Raw genomic sequence first — 25,195 nt, 5'->3', positions numbered from 1 at the left:
GACTGTGAGGATAAAGACCGACGTGTGCGTGGTGGGAAGACCAGGGTGAGAGCAGCAGTCAAGGTGGGGAGAATGACATGTGCTGTGCTCTTCCCACTCTCTCCATGGAAACCTCTCATGAAGAGAAAGGCAATTTCTCAGCTAGAAGAAGGTGGGGTTTTGTATGCCCGAGGGAAAGTCTTCAGGTCCACCTTGGCTCTAGATGTACAGTTCTCTAGACCCACATCCTCGCAAGGTCACCAGAGAGTATTGTTTTCTGCTTGACTGGTCCCTACTTTGTGACATTGTGTGTGCTTATATGTATTTGTGCATGCATGCTTGTGTGTGTGCATGCATGTGTGTGTGTGTGTGTGTGTGTGTGTGTGTGTGTGTGTGTCCTGTGGAGTTACTCATCCTGATTCTAAAGTCACCTCTTCAAGGTGATTTCTCTAGGGCTGGTGCCAACTTGCACTTAGCCAATAATTGTTCATCCCTGGGATTCTGGTCTGAAGTTTGAAGCTGGAGAAGCAGCTGAGACGCAGGAGACTTATGATGGCCACCATCACAGCTATGTGCAGGAAGTTCATTTGCAAAATGCAGGGAGGAGGAGAGGCTCCTGGCTCTTGCTTCTATCCAGTACCCTTCTAATAAAGTCCCTGTGGCCTGAACTACATTAAAATTGCTTTCTGTCCCATGTGAATCATCATTTTGGGAAACACCATGAAAAGGCTCAAAGTCATTCAGGGCGAGTCATGGTTTAAGGTGCTACTTTGTTGGAGGCACACGGAGTTATGAAGTTATTAGAGACCGCAACAATACAAACGGCTGCTGTTTTGTGAATGGGAGACACTATGCTAAGCACGCTGCGTACGTAAACTTATTTAGTTCTTACAACCATCTTAGCATTCCCACTTTATACGGAAGAAAATTGAGATATGGCAGGGAGAAAATACAGCCAAAGAAATGGCCCCCAGTAGTGTAATTTACAGGAACTCCAACCTACATGGCATGTATGTCCATCCATACTGCATATACACACAGGGTGTGCAGGCGGCTCCTGGGACCACCGGCCGTGGGGGCAGGGCTGGGCAGCACCATGTTTGCCTTTGATTTGGAGACGTTGGAGTTAAGAGACACAATCTTTCAGCATTTGCCAGACAGAAAGGAAAGTCTGTGCTGTCATTGGAAGCATGTAAGAGTCAGGCTGGGCGCCAAGGTAGCCCGGACAGAGAGAGGGGGCTAGCGAGCATTTACCATGGACTCTCATGCAAGAGTGGACATGCAGCTGAAGCACTCCCTTGAGGAAGGCGATCAATGGTGTTGGGAATATGTTTGACAATGATGAGCCAGTGTTTTTCTCGTTCGGCCTCTTGTGAGCTTAATTCTTGCCAAGCTTATGAGCTGGCCCAGCTCCACCCACAGCTTCTTTGCTCCGTGCCTCCCTCCCTCCATCTGTTCTCCTTCCTTCACATTCTTTCCTCCTTTCTTTTCCTCTCTTCTTCCACTTTTCAATAGATATTTAATGAGCATCCACAACACAGTGAAATAAGATTCTTGCTTTTGGGGAGATTATAATTTACACACACACACACACTCACACACTCACATACACATGTACACACTCACACACATGCACCCATACCTGCACACACACACATTCTCACACACTCACATACACACATGCACACAATCACATACACACACATATATACTCATACATGCGCTCACATACACTCTCATACCTGCACACACACACACACACACACACACACACACACTTGCTCACAAAAAAGACAGGAAATTCAGCAATAATAATAACAGATGTGTGGCAATAAAATAGAAATAGCACAGGCTTAGGAACCAAGCAGATTTAGCTCACTTGTTTTGCCTGCTCTCAGTACTCATGATCTCGGGCAAATTATCGCCCTCTCTCTCTCTCTCTCTCTCTCTCTCTCTCTCTCTCTCTGTGTGTGTGTGTGTGTGTGTGCACTTCCTCATCTGTAGGAATGAGGACAAAAGTCATATCTGTCCAATGTGGTCATTGGAGCGATTCCATATGCTATGTAATCTGTGCTAAAAAAAAAAAACAAACAAACAAAACACCTTGTCATTAGGCAGGGACCAGTGTTCAGGGTGTGAAAGCAGCTGCTGTGACCTTGATGGCCTGAGTTCAAGCCCACATGGTGGAAAGAGAACCGACCTCATAAGTTACCCCTGACACACCACACAGACTGGCCCACAGGATACATAACTAAACTGTAACAGACAAACAAACAAACAAACAAACAAATAGAAACCTGGGCATGGTATCTGGCAAATACTAAGTGTTCAATAAATATTGAAGTCTATAACATTTCTCCAAGCATGTGTCTTAAGGGGAAATCTGGCAAAGTGACTTTTCTCCACTTCTGCTTTAATTCACTAAGCATTATTAAAAGTCTACCAGGAACACAGAACAGGAATAATGAGGCCCAGTCTCTATCATAAAACAGTTTATAGACTTGCAAAGGAATGAAATAAATGCATAGGAAATGATGTACAATTAAGAGCACTGGTTGCCCTTCCAGAGGATGTGGGCTTGATTCTTAGCACCCACATGGCATCTCACAGCTGCTGTGAGTCCACTGCCGGGGGAAAAGTCCACTGCCGGGGGAGAGTCCACTGCCGGGGGGAGAGTCCACTGCCGGGGGAGAGTCCACTGCCGGGGGAGAGTCCACTGCCGGGGGGAGAGTGAGTCCACTGCCGGGGGGAGAGTCCACTGCCGGGGGAGAGTCCACTGCCGGGGGGAGAGTCCACTGCCGGGGGGAGAGTCCACTGCCGGGGGGAGAGTCCACTGCCGGGGAGAGTCCACTGCTGGGGGGAGAGTCCACTGCCGGGGGAGAGTCCACTGCCGGGGGGAGAGTGAGTCCACTGCCGGGGGAGAGTGAGTCCACTGCCGGGGGGAGAGTGAGTCCACTGCCGGGGGGAGAGTGAGTCCACTGCCGGGGGGAGAGTGAGTCCACTGCCGGGGGAGAGTCCACTGCCGGGGGAGAGTCCACTGCCGGGGGAAAAGTCCACTGCCGGGGGAGAGTCCACTGCCGGGGGGAGAGTGAGTCCACTGCCGGGGGAGAGTGAGTCCACTGCCGGGGGGAGAGTGAGTCCACTGCCGGGGGGAGAGTGAGTCCACTGCCGGGGGAGAGTCCACTGCCGGGGGAGAGTCCACTGCCGGGGAGAGTCCACTGCCGGGGGAGAGTCCACTGCCGGGGGGAGAGTCCACTGCCGGGGGAGAGTCCACTGCCGGGGGAGAGTCCACTGTGGGGGAGAGTCCACTGCCGGGGGGAGAGTGAGTCCACTGCCGGGGGAGAGTCCACTGCCGGGGGAGAGTCCACTGTGGGGGAGAGTCCACTGCCGGGGGGAGAGTGAGTCCACTGCCGGGGGAGAGTCCACTGCCGGGGGAGAGTCCACTGCCGGGGAGAGTCCACTGCCGGGGGAGAGTCCACTGCCGGGGGGAGAGTCCACTGCCGGGGGAGAGTCCACTGCCGGGGGAGAGTCCACTGTGGGGGAGAGTCCACTGCCGTGGGAGAGTCCACTGCCGGGGGGAGAGTGAGTCCACTGCCGGGGGAGAGTCCACTGCCGGGGGAGAGTCCACTGCCGGGGGAGAGTCCACTGTGGGGGAGAGTCCACTGCCGGGGGAGAGTCCACTGCCGGGGGGAGAGTGAGTCCACTGCCGGGGGAGAGTCCACTGCCGGGGGAGAGTCCACTGCCGGGGGAGCCACTGCCGGGGGAGAGTCCACTGTGGGGGAGAGTCCACTGCCGGGGGAGAGTCCACTGTGGGGGAGAGTCCACTGCCGGGGGGAGAGTGAGTCCACTGTGGGGGAGAGTCCACTGCCGGGGGGAGAGTGAGTCCACTGCCGGGGGGTCAGGGCCTTCTTTGACCTGTGTTGTAGCAGGCATTCACATGGTGCACAAACATATATGCAGGTAAAACACCAATGACAGCAAAATAAAACTTAAATTTGAGGAAGAAAGAAAGAAAGAAAGAAAGAGAGAGAGAGAGAGAGAGAGAGAGAGAAAGGAAGGAAGGAAGAAAGGAAGAAAGAAAAGAGAAAGAAAGAGAAAGGTGAAGGAAGGAAGGAAGGAAGGAAGGAAGGAAGGAAGGAAGGAAGCCACATGGTGGTGATGGTGCACACCTTGATCCCAGCACTTCAAAGGTAGAGGCAGGTGGATCTCAGACTTCAAAGCCAGCCTGGTCTACAGAGTGAGTTCCAGGGCAGCCAAGGCTACACAGAGAAGCCCTATCTCAAGAAAAAAGGGGGAGGCATTAAAAAAGAAGAAGAAGAAAAGAAAATGTTTAATGACCCTGAAGGGCCAAGGTCTAGGAAGAGTAAATGGCGCTACGCTACCATTGGCCTCCTCCAAGAGCAGCCTCCCAGGAGGCCTAGAAAGTCCCTCTGGCCCATGTGACAGGCTCAAGAGAACAAGCTGATCCTGCAGTTGGTAGAATCCTCGCATATCGGGGAACACAGTTTTAGTGCTGTTGGAGGAATATCGGTGTCCATTCAAGCAGGGTGGTTTCTATCGAAAGCCAGCTTGGTGACAACGTGGTAGACACAGTAACTGCCTACACATCAGGCAGTTACGGACCTGAGCAGAATTCCAGTTGTAAAGAGTAAAAGCAGCTGAGTGTGTAACACGAGATTTGCTGTCCTGACCATTTATACGTGTTAAGTGTGCTTACATTGATCGCTACAATTTTTTCATCTTCTAAGACAAAACTAGGCCAGAAGAGGTAGCCCACAGGTACCCCCGATCCTGTGCTCCGAGGGTGAAGACAGGAGGGTCTGAAATTCAAAGCTAGCCTCAGCGAAAAGTTCAAGGCTAGCATGGGCTGTAGAAGACCCCATCTCCATCTTACAAAACAGAGCAAAGAGCACAAGCTCTAAAAGTACAACCATTAAACAATAATTTCCTGTTCCTTCCTCACACAGCTGCAGGCAGCCATCACTATACATTCCATACAGCAGAGAGTTTACATCATTTAAACTTGTTACAGTTTCAGGAGGAAAAAAAACAAAAACAAAACAAAACAAAAAAAACTTAAGTCTATCATGGGAAAAAGGTAGGAAGGGATACAGTGTAGCTTTATGAGACAGGATCACAGTGCCCCCACAGAGGGAAGCATCCCAGTTGCTGAAGCTGTGGGAGTCAGTCGAAAGGCTGCTGGGCATGCCCACATGTTGGCTCCATTTCTTCTCTGTGTGGACTATCGTCCTCTGCTTCACTCTGTATTGGTAGAATCCCAAAAGTTCCCTGAGTTCCTACCTTGCGGTCCCATCCACACTCAGGGACAAGAGCTGACGGTGACAGGGATGGGGACAGGGACGGAAGGAGGGGCAGATCTGAGTATGACCCTGCATGTGGCACTTCCCTGCCAGAGTCCCAATCAACAGTCATATGTGCAGCAAGTCTATGGTGCCAACGCTGATTTCAAGAGAGAGTAGTAGCGTTTACCAATCAAGAACGACCTAACAGCTGCCCTTTACATGCTGCGGGAAAACAATTGAATTCACCTGAAAACCGACTTTTGGAATTGTCAGGCAGAGAAATGGCAAAGAATAGAGAATAACAAACTATTTAGCTGCTGGCCAGTGTAGGCGGCACCCATCCCTAATGCCAGCACTCAAAATGCAGAGGCAGGAGAACGGTGAGTTCAAGGCCAGCCGAGTCCACATAAAGAAACTCTCAAAGATAAAACAGAAACAAGTAAAAAAAAAATCCACAGCTGCCTTTAAGGAGCTCACAGCCTAATTGGAAAGATAGATTATCTGAGGAACCTTCCAGAGCTGACTGCCAGCGACTCACATGTTCAAAGAGGGTATTGTTCCTTCTCCTTTGGAACAATTGCTACAATCTTAGAAATGTAACAAAAATCTTCTGGGCTGGGAAAGTTACTGTTGTCATTTCAATTCTTCCATAAGACACAGAAGAGAATCACAATTGCCTCTGGAGTCGCTACAAAGGACAGTGGACATTCCAGGTTACAGCTTTGGGACTAGAGTCCTTGGTCCTAATCTGTGGAGTCCCCTCGGGGACCAGGGGAGTTTTATCAGCTGTTTTGGAGTCGGGCTTTCTACAAAGTCACAGTTTGTTCCTGTTAGTGATGAAAAACACAGATGAAGATGAGAAGGCGGAGCTCAGAAAGGACCCACAGTTAAAAATAATGTTCAAACTGCATCAGTCTCTGCTGCATCCTGAGAACCTCCCACCAGCCATTCCAGATTTTGTTATCAGCAGATTTGTGACTCCAGCAGTACTTAAGTGCAATAAACATAATTAAATACAAGCTTCCGAGAGATAGAGTTCGACAGCCACAAGGCCGCTGGAGTTCCCCTTTCTTTGGCGTAGTTGAGTGCCAGCTTCTTTAAATTTAATTCTACCTGAAAATTTCAAGAGACTGGTTGGATTCCAAGATTACATATTCTGTTGCAGATGAGAGCTGAACAGTTGAGACTTGTGTGCCAACCCATTTCTCCAGACATCAGTTAGCTGAAAGCCTTTAACGAAGGTTCGAAGGTTCCGAGGCTGTCCATGATGCTGCTGAGGGGCCTGAGTCAGCTCATTCAGATTTAAAATTTTAACTGGCCTTTATCCAACAGCTAATCAAAAGCTAATGTACTTTCCCAATGTGAGTCATTTGCACTCACTGTATAGAAAGGACGCTGGATTCAACATCCCAGAGAAACGGCTTGTTTCGGATGTTAACAGCTGAACACCACCCTGAGGGCAGTGTGTGTCTGTCTGTGTTTGTGCACGTTTGTATTTTTCTTGAAAGGTCTTCACAGTTACAAAGCATTAATGAGCCTCCATGAGGTCAGGCTTGCCACAAATGTTTTCTTCTCCTCTTCTGAAAATATAGCAGGATACTGGCCCCCTGGCCTTGCTGGTCTCCCAGAGCCTGTGGACAGAATTAACAATGGATCTGGATAAAAGGCAGGGGCATTCTTCAGGGATCCAAACTCTTTCTCTGAAAGAGAGTTGGGGTTAGACTGCTTTCATCCCGGAAGGCAGGAAGTTGAATATTTAATTTCCTGCAGATGAATGCATCTCAAATGAGAGGACTCTGGTGCAGCATTTAATGAATCAGAACAGGTAGCTACCAGATAATAAAAGCCCATCTAGAATGCCAAGAGCAAGCTGGGGCACTCAGGTCAGTATCCACACCATCTGAGTGTTGGTGGCAAAGGCGCTTCTCTGCATAGGTGCAAATACCAGCGGCTAGCCCATGCCAGTCAAGGGCAGCTCCTGTCCTAAAGAAAAATAATCATGAGTGTTTCCAATAGAATTTCAATTACCTAATTAAAGAAACACCATGTCTCTTGCATGGCTTCTTTTGTTTCCATTTTGAGCAAAGCCAACCTGTTCTTTTAATTGCATAGACAGTACCTTTTTGTTCCTTGGCTAATAGTGACTTCCTGGTTAGAAGGGAACTCGGGAATTGACAGATCGGTCTATTCCACCCAACCCAGCAAATTCTTTAGACGCAACCGTCATAAGGAAAAGGTTTCTGTATCGTATTGTTCAGTGCTCTTTAGCATGTAAGCCAAGAGCATTAACGCATATAAAACATTTACACTCAAGATGCATAGCTCTCATTACTAGACAGATATGTGCTAACAGAGATGAGTGCAGCATGAGGGGGAACCATATGTGAATGACTTATAGGAAAATTCCCAGATTGTGGGTTCAAAATAAATATGCAGCAAAACTAGGGTTTTGTTTGTTTGTTTGTTTGTTTTTAAGGAAAGGTTTATCTGACATCCTTGCCCTTATTTCTCTCAGGATTCACCATAGACATTGGGGGTGTCAGGCTGGGCTCTCAGTTCAGCTGAGCTTGCTGCACTGACAGAATGCTCCCTACAGTAGGGGAGGTCTGGAGTTGCAGGCATGAACATTCCTGAGGCCATCCAGAGAAATCCCGGGTGATTTCAGAAGGAAGGCAGGCTGCCACAGAGAGGAGGCGGCCTCCCCTTCTGAGACTGTATGACACCTGTGTGTCTATTTCAGGCCATCGCTGATGCCAGAACTGAGTGCCAGAAACTGGGTAATTCATAAAGGAAAGAGTCTGTTCTGCTCCCAGTGTTAAAGGCTCTATGACTCTGCTTGCTGCTGGGACAAATTCCTGACAAACGACACTTGGGCACAGAGTGTTTCGGCTCCGAGTCCATCGGGCAGGGAAGTCGTGGTGGTAGACTCTGAGGCAGCCGGCCACACTGTGTCTGCAGTCAAGGAAGCAGGGGGCAAGAATGCCGTATTTACCTCGTTTTCTGCTCTGTGAGTAGCCTGGACCCAAGCTCAGAGAACAGTGTTACCTGCTTTCCCAGGTCAGTTCACCTGATCAAGATAATCCTCACAGGCATTCCTGAAGGGCAAGCTCCTGGACCAATCAACACGCTGATCCAAGAGCACAGTCTGGGGTCTGTCCTGGTGCGACAGAGGAGTAGGACAGGCGAGGTCTGTGAGCACACAAACCCCATGGGTGGCCTCGCCTTCCAGAGCTACGCCCACTGGCAGGCATCAATCTACCCAGGAGGTCCCGGTCCCTACAGCCAACCATCCCCTAAGGATGCTACCACCCCTCAACACTGTGAACCTGGCGGTAAAACTTCAACAAACTCGGGGGTGGGGGAGACCAGCCATATTCAGCCGGACATGATTAATGAACTTCATGGACATGAAGGTGTCGTAACAAACCTCCTCAGACCTTTGGGAGAATATGTGACCTGACAAGATCTGCAGAGCACTTCACTGTTAGAAGCCTCACTACAGTGCAGAAGTGGCTTTAGTTCTGAAATGCGAATAATTGGCAGCATAGCCCCGAACAGCCCATTTCTGGAGCACCTACTCCGAATTAGGTCACCTGCTCTCTGAGTGTTTGCCCTGGGTGGCTAACAGGAGAGATTCTGGGAGCATGGTCCAGTGGCCACAGTTTATTTGGTCCAGGGTAATCTGAAGACATTGTTCCTCAGGATGAAGACAAAAACAAAGCTGAAACCCTTAATTCCTGAGGTCTGGAAAAAGACAGCCATTGTGAGTACAGAGCAGTAGGAAGAGATAGAACCACAGAAGGGTCCAGCTGGGAGTAGCCTTCCAGAGCTCTTTATAGAGCCACAGAAGGGGTCCAGCTGGGAGTAGCCTTCCAGAGCTTTTTATAAGGTGCTGTTGCCCAGGAACAAGCAGTAAGTGAGCTGGCAAAGGTACCGAGCTCAAGACACAGCACCACTAACACAACTCACACTCACAGCACCACTGACTCAGCTCACAGTCTCCACATGATCTACTTTGTGGAAGCTCTTACCAAGAATAGAAGACCTCAAGGGAAATGGCTCTTAACTTGTCATGGTTGCCCTTGCCCTTGTCTGCTCAGCTCTATCCCCAACTTAAACTCCTTCCTCAGACCCCGGTGCCATTAACACCTCAGATGCAGCAGGTGATGCACGCTGCACCAAGCCTCGGGAGTTCACTAGGCCTGAGTTCCTACCTGGCTATAGGAACCAACATATTTTCCTGTGGACTGTTTAATTTGAACTGAGTTTCTGTCGCATACACCACAAGAGGCCTAGGTAATAGACACGGAAATCTAGTTTTCGTTCTTTTTTCCTCCTACAAGTAAAAATGTACTTGCCATAAACACACACTGAAATATTCAGCACTCAGTCTGGTGTAACCAAATGAAAAACCTGTCTCCCCCTCTACACTGGACCCCTTTGCTATAGGGACCTGCTCCTCACAGAGGCAAAGGTGGATGCACAGATTCAGAAACGCCGGCGCCATAGTCCCCACAGCCTTGGGGCATGAGAAGCCAAGACCTTGATACCAAAGAAGGATTCAGAGTTACCTCTCCGGGTTCTCTTTTCCCTGCTATGAGGAGAGAAGCAGAGCAGCAGGTGAAGGGGAGCGCTGTCTGTGGGACCTCTGTGGAGATGTGTGACATGATGGAAAACAGCTGGAGGTGAGCAAGAGAAAATAGAATAACCAGCCAAGAAGTGCCTGGCATGTTCTTCCTCTGTGAAAGCCAGTGCTGGGTGCTGGGTGGCATCTACAGATGGTCACAGCCTGAAGAAGGCCACACTCTATTTTGGGGGGAAGAGACGTGCACACAGCCAGGTTACCCTAATAAAGAAGGCCAATCCTGAAGACAGTGGGTGGATTAGACAGAAAGTTTGAAGGCAGTGCTCAGCAGTCAAATGGCTCATTAGTTCTTGGTTGCAAGGGGACTTCAGCTTGAGGCAAAATAAGAGCTCCCTGAAAATAGTGGCAGTGTCCTGGTCGGAATAGAATTGAACAATGGGGGCTGGAGAGATGGCCCAGAGGTTCCGAGTGCTCACAGAAGACTCATCTTAGCCCCTGGCAGCCAAGTAGGGCACTCCACAAATGCTTGTCACTCAGCCTTCCGGGACCCAGCCCCTTCCTCTCCTGAGCCTGTACTCATGTACACACACACACACACACGTGGAAGTGTGAGAGCACTCACACACATACCACAAAATAAAATAAAATGTTCCTTTTTAAAAAGAGTTAAACAATAGCGTTTCAGGTGGAAGAAAGCAGAGAGGCTCCAAATGACCTCCTTGCTGCTCGCTGGAACAAAGAGCCCGGAGAAGAAGACCTGGGCTGGGTTGGGGGCAGCGGAGAGTGAAAGGAGCAAGGGGGAAGATACAGAATCCCCAGCCTCTAACCAGGCAGAGTGCGAGCTTACACCTGGGAAGAGATGGCTCTAACTGTCAGCTCTAACTGTCGCAGAGACCAGGGACAGACATGTACACTGGAGGGCAAAACTATTATTACAGTTCCATTTCAGCAATAATGAAGGAGTGTCCAGAACCATCCGCAAGCAGCCAGGGATTTTAAGCACTTACGAGCCGAAAGCATCGTGTGACACTGCCCCATCCAGAAAGCTGTTCTGTGCTGAGGCATGAGACTCAGCAATCAGTATGCAGGAGGAAGCGCTTGTTCTTCTGGCCTATTGAGCACTATCGACAGGCCCGGGCATCCATGACAGCCATCCGCAAAGTTCCAATTAGCTCTTGTCCCCTAATGCCCTTCTGCTGCGATGAGCTGCTCAAATGAGGCGAGTGTACACTCTGGCCTGAAGGAGACCCCGTAGAGAGCGAACAACCCAGCCACGGCCAGGGCGTGCTCAGGAAACAAGAACGCAAGCTCGGGTTTGGACTTCATGGGAAATACCCCCCTGTGTATTATGGAACAGGAAACATAGTTCAATATTTTAAATAATATTTGAAGTCTTATGGGGATGGGGAGCTAAGGAGAGGCGCAGGCATGACGTGTCACACACAGCACCCACAGACCCACAGACCCACAGAGGAGGCAGAGAAGCTAGCAAACGACTCCCTGCCATCTTTCTAAGAGAGTTCCTACTACATGACCCCACCGTTAGGAAAGAAGCCGTCTTCTCCCAAATCTCAGATGCCCAAGAACTCCAGGCAGTCAAGCCCAGGAGGAAGCCAAGCTGCTCCTTCTCCACTCCTGTCTCTGGTCATTGGGTTCATTCAGAACCATCCTGTGGTGGTTCTTTAGCATGCAGGGCCTGGCCTACTATGGCTCAGTGCTTTTGTGTTCGTTTCTTGGAATTGCCTGTCTTTATCCAACCTTGTCCTCCACCACCAGGCTAGGAAGGTCCTGTGGGAGAGACACCGTGTGTCCAGCTCTGCTTGTGACAGAGTGCTGATTCTGTCCTCTTGTTTGGCCACGAAGTTCGGGCAGCCTATCGGGGCCACACAATGAAGCCACATTCTTCAGTGTTTCCAAAAGCTCCATTCTCCCGTGTGGAACACCTATTAAGAATCCTGACAGCTTTCAGAGCTCAGGGGGAAGTGAAGAGTGATGTTCCAGGCCCAGAGTCTTATAACCTTCGCCATGGTCAGAGATAGTCATGAATGGTGTGTGCTCCCTTACAAAGCATGCTTCCCAAACATAGAGCACGTTCCCGCGTTATTACTATGTGCTTCACAAATCCCATGGGTGCCATAGCAGGTATCAGTTTCATGGTTTTATAGATTAGAAAATAAAGATCCAGAAAGACTGGCTTCCTCATCTTATATGGTTATTCTGTGGAGCCAAAGCTCCAACCTGAATTTCTAGCCCATCCCAAGTTCTCTGGGAACAGATGGTGGTGGCTCCATTCTGTGAGGTGGGCTCAAAGCCCCTGAACCCTCCACAGCCCTTCCTCCTGCTGGGAAGATGCTCAGAGTTGTGAGTCCACTTCTTCTGAGCTGGAAGATAAAACAGGACAATTTATGTGACTTCACAGAAGAACAAGGGCAGAATAGACAGTCGGTAGGAGTCGAGGGTCGGCTTTTCTGCGTGGGTATGCTGCTGAGTGAAGTGTCTAATGACACCCAGATTTGGTCCAGAGTCAGCTCATCCACAGAGGGTTGCCATAACTCTGAGATCACATGAACAACACAATAACCTCATCTCAATGCTGAGCTGAAAATACTCTGTGTTCTTCTTTTTAAGTACTTGAGATGTATCATGTGTTATAAGGTCCCCTTGAACAGAATCTAATTTTTGGTAACATTTGAGCAACATATAATATAAAATGTAAATTGATATAATCCTCTTAGGAAGCATTTGGGAAATTTATATTAAGAAAAATGTTAATACTATTTGACTTAGTAATTCCACTGGTGGGAAATTATGTAAAATATCTAAGAAATCATACCCCCTCACAGGAGCATTGGAAATAATATAGATAAGCATAATGCCTAGCAATCTGTCTATCATTTATAGATTTTCTTAGTGGCAGAGAACACGAACAAGCCTGGTTATATTCAGTGAAGGAAAGTAGTGGGAAGTGAATGACACGAAGGAAAAGCAGAACTAAGGTCTACGTAGCTTCAAGATACTCAGTTTGAGGCCTCGTGAGCGTCTTTCCTTCTAACTCAGGCCCACTGAAGAGAGAACATGGCGTCCTCCCTCTCCTCATGTTTGGACCCAGCCGGTGGCTCAGTTCCCAAGCTTGTAGAACCTCTAAGAGGCGAGCCTTCCTGGAGGGAGGAGCCCCCCGGAGGAACCTCGGACTGGCCACGTCCTAGGCTCTTTCTGCTTTCGGCCTCCTGTGCAGCTGCCCTGTGAAGAGCCACCGATGCTCCCGCCGCCGCCGCTCAGCTCCCACAGCACCGCGAGCTGTGTCCTCAACTTGCTGCTTCTCGTGTGTCACAGCAACAAGAAAACTGCTGAGTACACCCACTTCTAATGAGCGAACGAGGGAATAGCCAGCCCCTGAGTACTGCGATGTGGCACCCGGGATCCCATCAACAGGGGCGTGTGCATCACTGCTCGGCATGAGCCCCTCTCACCCCTGAGTGACTCAAAACCTGGAGTGAGAGACGCTGTGGTCAGTAGCTCTCTGCAGACCCATAGGAGGAAATGCCATTTCCCTAAAAGCAAGAGCTGAAGAGCAGAGTCCACCACCAGGGCAGGCAGCCAAATACATGTTTATGTATCAAGTAGACAAAATTTTATGGTTATAAATATGATAGTTACAGAGACTTGAGTGATTGCCATTTTAAATAAAAAGACAGGATAGTAAAAAAACGTATCTGAATGTACAGTTGTGCTGAGGTCAGGGAAAACGGTGATAGGAAAAGATGGAAGAAAAGTCCCCCACGTGTGATGAGCACTTTTGTTTCTGTGTGGTCTGTGCTTGCCCAGTAAGACTGCTTCCCCTGTGGGCTGAATGCAGAGAGCGGCACAGGAGCTGGTCACACTCACCACAGGAAGAGGAGGTAGAGGACAGGATGACAGCGCCTGCATCAGAAGGCAGGCTCTTTCCATCTGGTCTGAGGAGTCAGGTACCAGGCCCTGAATGAAAACAACGGCCAGAGTCGAGGGCTGAGAATCAGTTGTGGAGGGGGGGGCTGAACAGTCACTGGCCTGAGCTTGGCTGGGTTGCCCAGATGTCCCTCTTCACAGGCACTTTAGTTATCGGAAAAGGCTTCAAGGAGGGATCAGGGGATGGGGAGTAAGCTGAGCCCCCTGTGTGAGTATTTACACTTTTTCTCTGATGCCGAGAGTATAGTTCAATGGTGTGCTTGGTGTACGCAGATCTTAGGTTCAGTCTCCAGCACTTCCTAACCCCGAAAGTACATGAGTAAGGAGAAAAAAATAAAAACATATTACAGTTTTAAATTTTTGATTGTTTCTGTGTGCTTTCTTCTTAAATGCCTGGTGTACAGTCTGAACAGCTTTGCATTTGGAATGTGAGAAATGCCTATTAAATTCAACTGCTGTGAATATACGGGAACTGTAAAAAAAAAAAAATGTTGTTTGGTTTAGATATTACCCACCTTTCTCCAAACCCCAGAATGCAATCTTTCTAGTCTATAACTTAACCGAGAGGAAATCTGGCTTATGCCCAGATGTAATGACTCCACGGTTTGTTCTTCCAGGTTCAGTAATCTTTTGTTTTTATAACGCTCCAAAGATTCAGGGATGAAAGCATTGCCTACAGCCTTCTTTAAAACTTCCACAATGTTTCCCTTGACAGTAGGAAGGCAAGGAAACTGAATAACAAATCACGTTACACCAAGAAAATGGACTTTGCAAAAACGACCGTGTGACTGGGTGTGGTTAGGAAATAGAGCCCTTCTGAATAGTTAGCAATAAGCATTGCTCCTAGCTTCAGATGTCCCAGAAGGGAGACGGGGGGGGGGGGGGACAAAAAAAAAGCAAAACAAAAAGCAAAATACAGTCCATGCAGAAAATACATGCACAGTATATACAAGTTTTTAAGGAATTTGAAAAATTCCTCAAAAATGCTGATGATCATATTTTAAGGTATTTTTTCTTTTTTCTTTAAAGACTTATTTTATTTTAGTTGTGTGTGTCTGTGTGGGTGTGTGCACTGGAGTGTGAGTGCCTCCTGGATCCCCTGGAACTGAAGTTACAAGCTTGAGCCTGATGCGCGACTTAGGGCGTATCTGCATGAGCATCATTCAGCCTTACCATGGAGCCTCCCACCTCTCCAGCCCAACCTATGCACCATTTCCAGAGCAAGAAAAGTAAAACATTTATTTTACAGAAAGATTGCAGACCCCATTGTACCGAACTTTAACACTTCCAGGGAAAGATGTGCTGCGAGTCAAATGAACTTCAGAAGTCAGATGAATCTTCCTTTAACATAAAACTGTAATCTCTGTCCTCTGACAAGGCCTTCAACCACAGGATTCTTTTCTCTTAACAAAACCTCACAAGCTATAAAGTGAATATCAGGACACAGGAACTAAGACAGAAGACAGTCCATGACGCACAAAAGCCTCTGCGTGACCGAGCGTCTTGAGAACTCCCACGCCTTCATCTTCAGAGCCCTTAGCTTTTTATCATAAAAGCTTACAGTCTTGAAATGCAAACCAAAGGTTCCAAGAAAAATTAATTTGTTAAATTGGAAAGGGGAAAGCCAGTTTTTCCCTGGAAATAACACACGCCATAGTTCCGTAGTTCCATGATAGGTCCCAGACTTGAACATGCAAACACTCTGGGTTTTCAACTCAGCTTTGGTGCTAGCTGAGCATTCTTCTCTCAAAGGGAGCGGGAAAATAGAAGACAATATTTTTCTTCCACCTCCTCCTCTTCTTCTTAGTAGTCCATAGAGCTGCATATCTAAGCACTAACTTTTTGTTTTATTTTGTGGTATCATAGGCTGACTGTGGGATTTTGAATAAAAATGGCCCCCATAGGTCCATAGGCAGTGGCACTATTAAGAGTTGTGGCCTTGTGTGTGTGTGTGTGTAAAAGGGAGAGGAAGAGAGGGAGGGAGGGAGGGAGAGAGGGAGGAAGAGAGAGAGGACGGACCATGGTAACTGTTAGGCACACCCTTGGGAAAGCATGGTTTTGGTTGTGCCTAGTCTACTAAGGGCAGTCAGCCTGTGAGGCTCGCGTTTCTGAGCCTCCCCCTCTGTGGCTGGGCAGTTGTACCCTGAGACTGAATTGAGCGCACACAGTAGCCACCTGTGTCAGGAGTAAAAGACAGAAGCCATCTTAGCAAGTGTGCCTGCGGGTGTGTCAGGGTCCTGGGATACTTTGGGAAGAAAGAACCTGCCTCACTGAGCTGCCCTCCTTTCTGTGGCACCAGGGTCGCCTCGAACACCCACCCTCCCAGCACTGGGAGGCACGCCGACATCTTGCTGTTCTCTCTCCACGCGGACAAACTCTAACTCACCAGCACAGGAATCCCGGCTCCTGCTTCTTCCTCCTCTGTACCAAGGCATTTCCACCTCCTGTCTGTGCTGTATAAAACCGATCCTTGGGCTAGAGAGATGGCTCAGCCGATGACCCTGGTTCCGAGGATCTAACACTGCCTTACCCCATGTCCTCCTCGGGTACCAGGCACACGGGCATGCAGCGCACATGCAAACATGCAGAATACAGAGACACATAAAATAAAACAAATAAATCTTTTTAAAAAGCGAATAGAAAACAGTATACTCTTCAGGGACCCCTTAGACAGGACCGAAGTCAACGCTCCTGAGCTTCTCCAGCAAGCCGTTCACCCCTCACAGGCGTTTCACACTTAGGCTGTGGGGACAGGCTTGGCGAGCTCCCTCTCCGACTGCTCGAGTGAAATGGAAGGCCTTTCTTGCCTGTCCATGGCGATAGGGTGGGATTCATTTACAGCCTAGGAACGCCACTCTAAAAAAAGTTTCCCATTGATTTCAACCTCCGCTTCTTCAGCATGTAACAGGCCTCCTGCCACCTCCTCTAGCCTCGCTCGGATGCTTCTTCTCCATCCTGATGGCAATCTGGCATGCAAGTGGCCTGCTTTAATCTTCACTCCATCTGAATATTTTTATGTTCAGGAGAAATCCTCGCTGATCATGTTGTGCACACCTTTAATTCCAGCACCTGAGAGGCAGAGGCAGGCGGGTCTCTATAGATCTGAAGCCAGCCTGGTCTACCTAGTGAGCTCCTAGCTGGCCAAGGATACAGAGTGATCAAAAAAAAAAATCAACCAATTAATTCATTTAACGTAATTAAAAATTTAACAATGTTGTAGTTCAGCCCCAACCCACATGATGGAAATACATTCCAGGTATATAAAGCTCCATTTGGTAAGAGTTACAGTTAGTATAAAGGTAAGCCAAGTGTGAGTATAAAAACTGAGTAATGTAAAAATAAAGATATCGGAAGGGCAGTGCCCATGCGGTGCCCGGGCAGTCACTACCAGAGAGATGACAAGGAGGCCACCTTCTCAGCCGCGGTCATTTACTTTATCGCCTCGCCTCGGTTTTCCTGCCTCTTCATTTTCTCAGCACCAGCCCGTGCTTCCTGCTTCCTAGAGACCAGGCCTCCTCCTCAATTTCACGTCTCCCTTTCACACTCATGTCTCCCTTTCACACTCACATCAAGGCCAGGAGTAAACTGTTCCGAGCACAATGCAACAGCCTGTTTCTTTTGAAGAAAATGAAACAGGACCATAATCTTCAATCTTTTCATTTTTTAAATTTTGTCTGAAAAGTGACAGGAAAAGAATGTTGCTGAAGAAAGAAGCCTGGAGAAACACTTTCTCAGCAGAGCGAGCAGCGCCACGACAACCCCTTCCTGTCGGTGAAGCGCCGGGCCCTTTTGTTTACTAAAATACCTCAATCAATTTTTCCTTTAATGACTTTCATGGCCGCCGCCTCTGGGTGCTGCTGAAGGGCGCGTTCGCCCGGATCTTATCTCTCCTGTGTTCTTCATTGTTCAGAGCACACGAGTCCTTGTTAGCTGTAACCGAGGCGAGGGTGCAATTAATGGATTATTCCAGCCCTCTGGACTCCACCGTTCCTTTCTTCTCACAGAGATGAATTCTAATAAGGGCTTTATCAGATTCTAAATACAGTAGAGCCATCTCAGAGGAACAAAACCTGTGGTGACTCCCACGTGGCTCCTCGCAGTAATGACATAAACGCCCTTTAGAAAGACAGCGCTGGGCTTGGCAATTCCCCCTTGACACGATTTGCCCGACAGATATTGGTTCCTGCATCTTACCGAGCCTTTACTCACATACGTGATGGGCAAATAATATGCCCTCTGACTTGTGCCTTCTGCAAAACGACCTCCCTGAGCAAACGTCCAGCTAGGTCATTGAGGTCAGCCGTGCTCCTCAAAGCTGCGCCCTTCGGTGGGCGCTGCGCTGTGCTCCTCACACTTCCTTTGAAGAAGTCCAAAGAAAAGCAGGGCCAGGCTGTGGCTTCTTTGGCAGAGCTCTCTCCCGGCGTGCATGAGGCCGAGTTCAGCTCTCACCGTGCAAACAGTCCCGAACACGCAGAAAGCTACCCTCACCTGTGGTTCCAACTCGAGGCTAACTGAGAACCTGCTCCTAAAAATAAAACACTAGAATGCATGGTACAATTTTGAGTAATTTCCATTTTGTTGCTGTTTTCTATGATTACTACAAATTACTCTCAGAATAAGAAAAAAAATGTTACTTTAAAAGAAACAACAAAAAAGAAAAATTAACTTAAATACATATAGCCTAAATATTCACACATTTATCTGTTTTTAAAATTTTGGTATGTAGAGCCAATTATGGTACATGATAAAACCTAATCAGAAGGCCAGGGAATAAAGCTACATTGGGTTTTAATAACATTTATGGGACAGTTAGATCTGGAAAAACAAATGTACAAAAAATAATTTTCACGACAAGTCATATGCGCTCCTGGTTGATGCAGGTCAGAGGTCCTCACCTTCCTAACACTGGGACCCCTTAACACAGCTCCTCATGTGTGCTGGCCCCCAACATGAAACTGTTTTCATTGCTCCTTCATAGATGCAATGTTGTTCCTGTTAGGAATAATAACATACGTATCTGTCTTTTTCCAATGGGCTTAGGAGACCCCTGTGAAAGGGCAGGCTAAGCCCAGGGGCCACGGTCCGCAGTTTGAGAGCCACTGGTGTAAGTCGCCGCATTCAAAGGAGCAGAAGACGGTCAACAAGCTTCAGTTTAGCTCCGTTCCACTGACCCAGCATTCCCGGGCTCAAGGCAGGAGAGCGTGAAGATGGACGAGGTATGGCACGGTGGAGGCACGGAAACTTAAGGAAGACTAGCGAGGACAAACGCGCTCGCTCGCTCCTGTCAGAACTGGCTTCTTTCTGACTGAGCTTGCATTCTGGGACAGCCTGAGCACTCAGGCAAGTCACTTAGCTGCTGTTGGTGTTTTCTGACTTGAAACATGAAGAATTTGGGATATCAGTTTTCTATTTGTATTGTGGACATTTTGAATCATGGTCCCAAGGAGCCCTGGCTGGCCTTGAACCCTGTCCTAGTTTTTCTTCCTGTTTCTGTGATAAAATACCCTGATGTGCCGGCTATTTTTATGCCAACTTGACACAAGCTACCGTCATCTGAGAGGATGGACCCTCAGTCGGGGAAAATGCCTCTGTGAGATTGGTTAGTGACAGGTGGGGAAGGGCCCCGCCCATTGTGGGTGGAGCACCCCTGGGCCGGTGGTCCTGGGTTCTATAAGAAAGCAGGCCGAGCAAGCCATGGGAGCAACCCTCCATGGCCTCTGCCTCAGCTCCTGCTCCAGGTGATGGCTGTGCAAACGTGTGCAAGCAGGTGATACGTACATTGTCTGGCCAGGGGTTGGGCACCTTCCTCTACTGTCCTCCACTTACTTTTTGAAACAGGTTTTTTCACTGAACCTAGAGCTCACTGGTTCAGCTACCCCCATCTCAGGGCAGGCACATGCTGCTGCGCCCACATGTGCATGGGTGCTGGGGGTTCAAAGCCAGCTCTGCAGACTTTCACAGCCAGCCCTGACCAGCTGAGCCAGCCCCCAGCCCTGAGCTATTGGCTCCTGTAACTGATTTGTGCAGTCTGATCATTTGCTACTACTGATGCTCTATACGACTGAATCTTGTCTCTTATTTCTATTCTCATGTCGTCACATCTATTTCCCTATCCAAGTACCCACTCTGCACACAAGAATTTTAGCATTTGACCTGGGTGTGCACAATAATCTTATTTGGCTCAGAATTACCCCTTACTTATAATTCCTCCTCAGATATTACTGATTAAATGACAGTTATGGCAAGAAGCAAATATGAAAGCCTTTTAAATTAGAGTTTTTATAATTAACTGGCTTGAGCCTGCTTTCTAATTTAGAGGCATGCAGGAAGTTCATACTTCTTTGTAGTTCGTGATTTCTCCAGTTTCTGTAAATCTTACACATTAACCTTGAAGCTACATGCTTTTCTGAAATTCTGTGAATTTTTTAAATAGATCTGGGGGTTGGATGGAGCAGGCTTTTATGAGCCTTACATTTTCAGGAGATAATACCCACTCTCCTTTCTTTGTCAAAGGTGTCATCACTGGACCCATTCAAAGGGAAAAGCATGCAGTCATTTGACAACCCACTCAGGAGGAACACAAGTTATACAGATGAGACGCCATCCTCTTGTTATTTATTAAAACATGTGTGAAATTAATGTTTTAATCTATTCACTATTTAATTAAAATATTTTTTATGGAGCTCTGGGATGTGAAAGGCAAAACATTATTTTAAAAAATGCGCCAAGCTTTCATGTGAATTTATTCTTTTCCTCTGACATTAATATGATTCATCCCTTTAACATCTCCACAGAGTGCTGGGGGCTGGAAGGGTGGCCCCTGACTGCGTGGGGCAGCAGGAGGGAGCCGAGCCAGCTTGGGCTCTACTGATACTTTCAGCCTGATGGTCTTCTGTTGCGGGGAGCTGTCCTATGCTTTGAGGGGGGATTTACCAGCTTCCTGGACCCCATCCACTGGGTGTCAGACCACCCTACCTTTCCCCTCCCCACACTGTAACAAAGCTAACAGGAATCAGCTCACCCCTGCGTAGGCCCCACTGAGCCACAGTGATTCTCAGACAATGTATAAGTCTCCACTCAAAGTACTTCCTGAGCCAGTGAGATGGCTCAGTGCAGAAAGGCACTTGCTGCCAAACCTGACAGGCTCAGTTCAGGCCCTGAGATCACATGTGGAAGGCAAGAACCTTCTTCAGACCTCCATCTGCACAGTATGGTATGTGAGTACTACACACACACAAATACACATACGTGCACACATTCATGAACACACATGTGTACATGCACACACAGGTATGTACACACACACGCACATATGCACATAGGCATTTGCATATGAACACACACATGCATTCACACATGCACACATGTGTACATGCACGCAGATGCATACATGCACACATATACACAAGGTATGTACACAAACATACATGCACATATGCATTTGCACACACACATGAACACACATATCAGAAACAAATAAAAGTAATAAATGTTTTTCAAATGTATTTCTTTTGTGTCCTATAGATGATAATAAGCCCGTGTAGTCTGTGTAACGCGACTTCACATAGCACAGACTTTCTCTGTCCCCACCACCAGAAATAAAGGTTCCAGGTGATCCCTTCGTGAGAAAGAGTGGAGTGGCTCCTGTCCTACCCTGAGAGCTAGAATTCAGCTTCTCTAAACACGTAGAATCTGTAGCCATACAGCCTTTGTGTCCAGTAGCCCTCCAAGTGTGGCTGCTTCAATGGCTTGGCGACACAGACGTTGCTACTCATCCTGGAAGGCAGGACAGCAGGTTTGGTAAGGTCTCTCCTCCAGTTTTCAGACTTCCAACTTCTCATCCGAGCAAGAGCAGAGAACATTCATTGGTCCATTTATAAGGTACCAATACTATTCGGAAGATCTTCGCCCTCATGATCCAGTTATTATTATATAACCGTGTTTGTTTCCCAGTTTGCCTTAACCCGGCTATTACACAAATAATTGAGACTCCATTCTATTTTAACAAGCTTCACAGCAAAGAACTGAGTGGTTTTCACTCTATTCTTGGCCCTCTAAACTAATTTGGCTCCCTCCCAGTTTATCCAGTACAGAGACACTTGCACTTTGTAGCTTTCCTGCTCCAGCTCCTCTCCTGAAGTCTCCAGGACCTCTGCTGTGACTAAATCATCCCCTTTCCTCCTCCCTGGCTGGCAGGAAGTCCAGCCCTATTCTCTCCCCTACTCAGTGATTGCTGTAAGCACCTTTGTTGGCCTATCAGGGGACAATTGAGGAGCAGCATTTACACAACGTTGAGACAGGAGAGTCTCAGAACAAGGATTGCAGCCAGATATGGCCGTGCAGAAATCAGCTTTTGAATTACACAACAACCTACGTCTACACCTAGTTACCTCCTAAGGCTCCAACTCCTAACATGATCTCACTGAGAATAAATGTTACAATATTTAAACAGGGAGACAGGGCAGAAATACTTATTTCATGTTATCTTTCATGACTAATGCAAAGTAATACAAAGGAAGCACCACATGATCCTCCCAGGAGTTTGGGAGTCCAGACGCCCATGCGGTTTGTACTTAGCCGGGCTGTGAAAGGGAACCTCCGGTCCTTACACTGAAGTGTACAAATTACCTAGGAATTGGATTAAATTGCAGATCTCTAGGCCCTACCAGCAGACAGTTTTACTTAGGAAATCTTAGGGAAGCATACATTTTTGCCTTCTTAAGATACATCCAGAGGATCCTCATGAAAGTGGTATAAACTCGGAAAACATCTGTGTCTGGGGCTGTAGTCTAGTGGTAATGCAGCCAATCAGGCTGCATTTTTTGTTTTTTCTCTGTTTAGCCCTGGCTGACCTGGAGCTCACTCTGTAGACCAGGCTGGCCTTGAACTCAGAGATCCTCCTGCCTCTGCCTCCCAAGTGCTGGGCTTCAAGGTGTGCACAAACACTCCCAGCTCCACTGGGCCTACTTTCAGCACCAGAAAACTGAATTCGGTGAGACTCTGAAGTCGCCTAAGGAGGCTCAGCTACACAATGTTGCAAGCATATCATAAACTTGTGAAAGCCTTCTGTTCTGCTGTGAATAGTCCAAGTGGGTAAAAAAAAAAGTACAGACGTGCTGTTAACCTTCTTGCATCACAGATCATGAACTACGTTTCAGGTTTTGGCCCCTCTCTGGGGAAAGCTGGCTTCTCACTCATGCGGCCTCTTTTAGAAGCTCAGCATCCAAGCAACACTTGACAATCACGTTTACCACAGTGTTCAGAGATGTCTTCCCACGAGGCCTTCAGCTGACAGCAGCCGTGAAGCCATGCTTTTCCTCAGGGTTGCCTCCAGACGGGCATGGAGCCGTCGACTCCCATCTAAGAGATTACAAGTCTGGCTCTGCAGAGATCTCAGGTGTCCTGAGAAGGTCGGCTCTCTCAACAAGGAATCCTTGCTCAGGACAGAACATTCAACACACTGAAGTGCTCCATACCTGAGGGTCAGGGCATGCACTTGCTAACAGTTTGGGTAAATATGAGACCACAGAAGAGTGTAAGCAAATGTTTTAACTTGCTCATTCCCCACACTTCCTGATTACAGTGGAAATGATAAGCCAGCTTCTCCTATAACTCCTGAAACATGTTTATTAAAAGTGTTGGTTCAGCATATCATATCTGCACAATTAGTTGGTAATTTGTTTTTAAATAATAAGGGCCCCATGAGTGCTCGTCCAGTTAAAAATTATAATTTAATCATGATCACTTGCAACATGTGATTGGAGGAATCTTTCTGAGCCAGCTTCACTGTTTCCCCTTTGCCCTCCTTTTAAAACACCAAGCAGTCCTGGTGAGCATTTGCTCACCAACTCACTATCTCTTTGGCCTTCATTTCATGGATGACTGAGGACAGCAGGGCTTCCTGCGCTTCCAGTGCTCAGCCCTATCCAAATGATGAGCAGCTTTCTTCAGTGAGGAGTGTGGCCTGGTTTGTTGGTGGTGACGTTGATTGCCCATCTTCAGTGTCACAGAACAATGGAGCAGCATTTGGGAACTTCCACAGTCCAGGCCTCACTAGGAAGACTTGTCAGGAGCCAGTGGCCTTCCAGGAAGAGCATGGAGCTTTTCCATGGGAGAAACATGGAATAGGGATTTGGGAACAGGAGGCTGAATTCTCAGCTATGGATGACAGTCTCTCTTCTCACCTACTGAAACCGACGGATTCAAGCTCTTGTCAAATCTAATGTGTGCCATGCGGCTGAGACAGCACTAAAGTATCATGGGTGCTCAGTTCTTTCAAGAACACCCATCTCCAGCCACAAACAGTCACATTTATTCTGCTCACACGCCAAAGGTCACTCTCCGCTGAGAGCTGACATCACACCAAGTCAGTCCTGCTAGAGATGCCAGAGGGCACCAGGGGACGGCTTCACCATCTAAACACTCAGCTTTTCTCACGTCCCCACGTGTAGCTCCCGGATGGGGGTGTGGAAGCCAGAGTGAAAGCCCCTCCTTGCAGGAGTACCACATTTCTCCACAGACTTTGGTGGTTGCTTGGTGAGACCTCGTTTTCTAAACACATGTTTACATTTTAGTACACTTTATTTACTTGTTTGTTGTGTGTGGGTAGTGTGTGGGCTCACGTGGCATTCATGCGAGGAGTCAGTTCTCACCATCGCCATGTGGTGTCAGGTTCCGGCTCAGCATGGCGGCTGGAGCGCTAACCATTGGCCATTTCACTGGCTCTTTCTCCTCCTTCCATTTAAAAAAATATATTTATTTGTTTTGCTGTTTGCTTGCTTGTTTGTTTCTTGAGACAGGGTTTTACTCTGTAGGTGAGGCTAGCCTCAAGCTCATGGTAGTTTCCCTCCCCTGGAGGGGTGTGGCGAGCACCCAGTTATGCTGCCCTCGCTTTGCATGACTGCCCCGTTTACACTGTAATCAATGCCCCAGGGACAGACAGGATTCAGAGCAACATGTAAGGTTTGGAGGGAGCCAGCAAGAGGCGCTAGCCCAGTGTTCATGTGTTGGCTTTTGCCTGGTGCCCGCTACTTTCTGATACCCTGTCATGATCAGCACAGGAGAAGCTCGAGAGATGCCGCTGTGTCACTCTGGGTTGCTGCAGGAGCAGGAGCATGGCGGGGCCTTCCTTGCAACAGCAAGAGTGAGTCAGGCAAGAGGATGTCCTCCCGAGTCTACGGAGAGGTGAAAGCCTTACCTGCAACGTGTCCTGTGGGACCTCTGCCAGCCTCGCCTCGGGCAGCTGGCTGAGGGGCAGAGCCTCTGACAGCAGCCGGATATTCGGTTTCAGAATCTCTGCTTGGAGACACAACCCCACCATTCCCCTCCCTGCGGATCACAGCTGCCAGCACCTAAGCCTTCCTCCCTGGGGGCGAGGGAAGGC

At 48.2% G+C, this 25,195-nt stretch overlaps 1 long non-coding RNA gene across 1 annotated transcript; it reads left to right on the top strand.

Moving 5' to 3' along the window:
- Positions 1–3,756: 3,756 nt before the first annotated feature.
- LOC132648362 (uncharacterized) lies at positions 3,757–20,494 on the top strand. Its single transcript, XR_009586755.1, has 3 exons — positions 3,757–3,781; positions 18,853–19,028; positions 20,326–20,494. It is a non-coding gene; the product is annotated as an uncharacterized LOC132648362 (long non-coding RNA).
- The last annotated feature ends 4,701 nt before the right edge of the window (positions 20,495–25,195 follow it).

This window comes from Meriones unguiculatus, chromosome 1 (genome assembly GCF_030254825.1).
Source record: "Meriones unguiculatus strain TT.TT164.6M chromosome 1, Bangor_MerUng_6.1, whole genome shotgun sequence".
Taxonomy (NCBI): domain Eukaryota; kingdom Metazoa; phylum Chordata; class Mammalia; order Rodentia; family Muridae; genus Meriones; species Meriones unguiculatus.
Note: the sequence above shows the minus strand (reverse complement) of the source record. Positions and strands in the feature narration are given on the sequence as shown.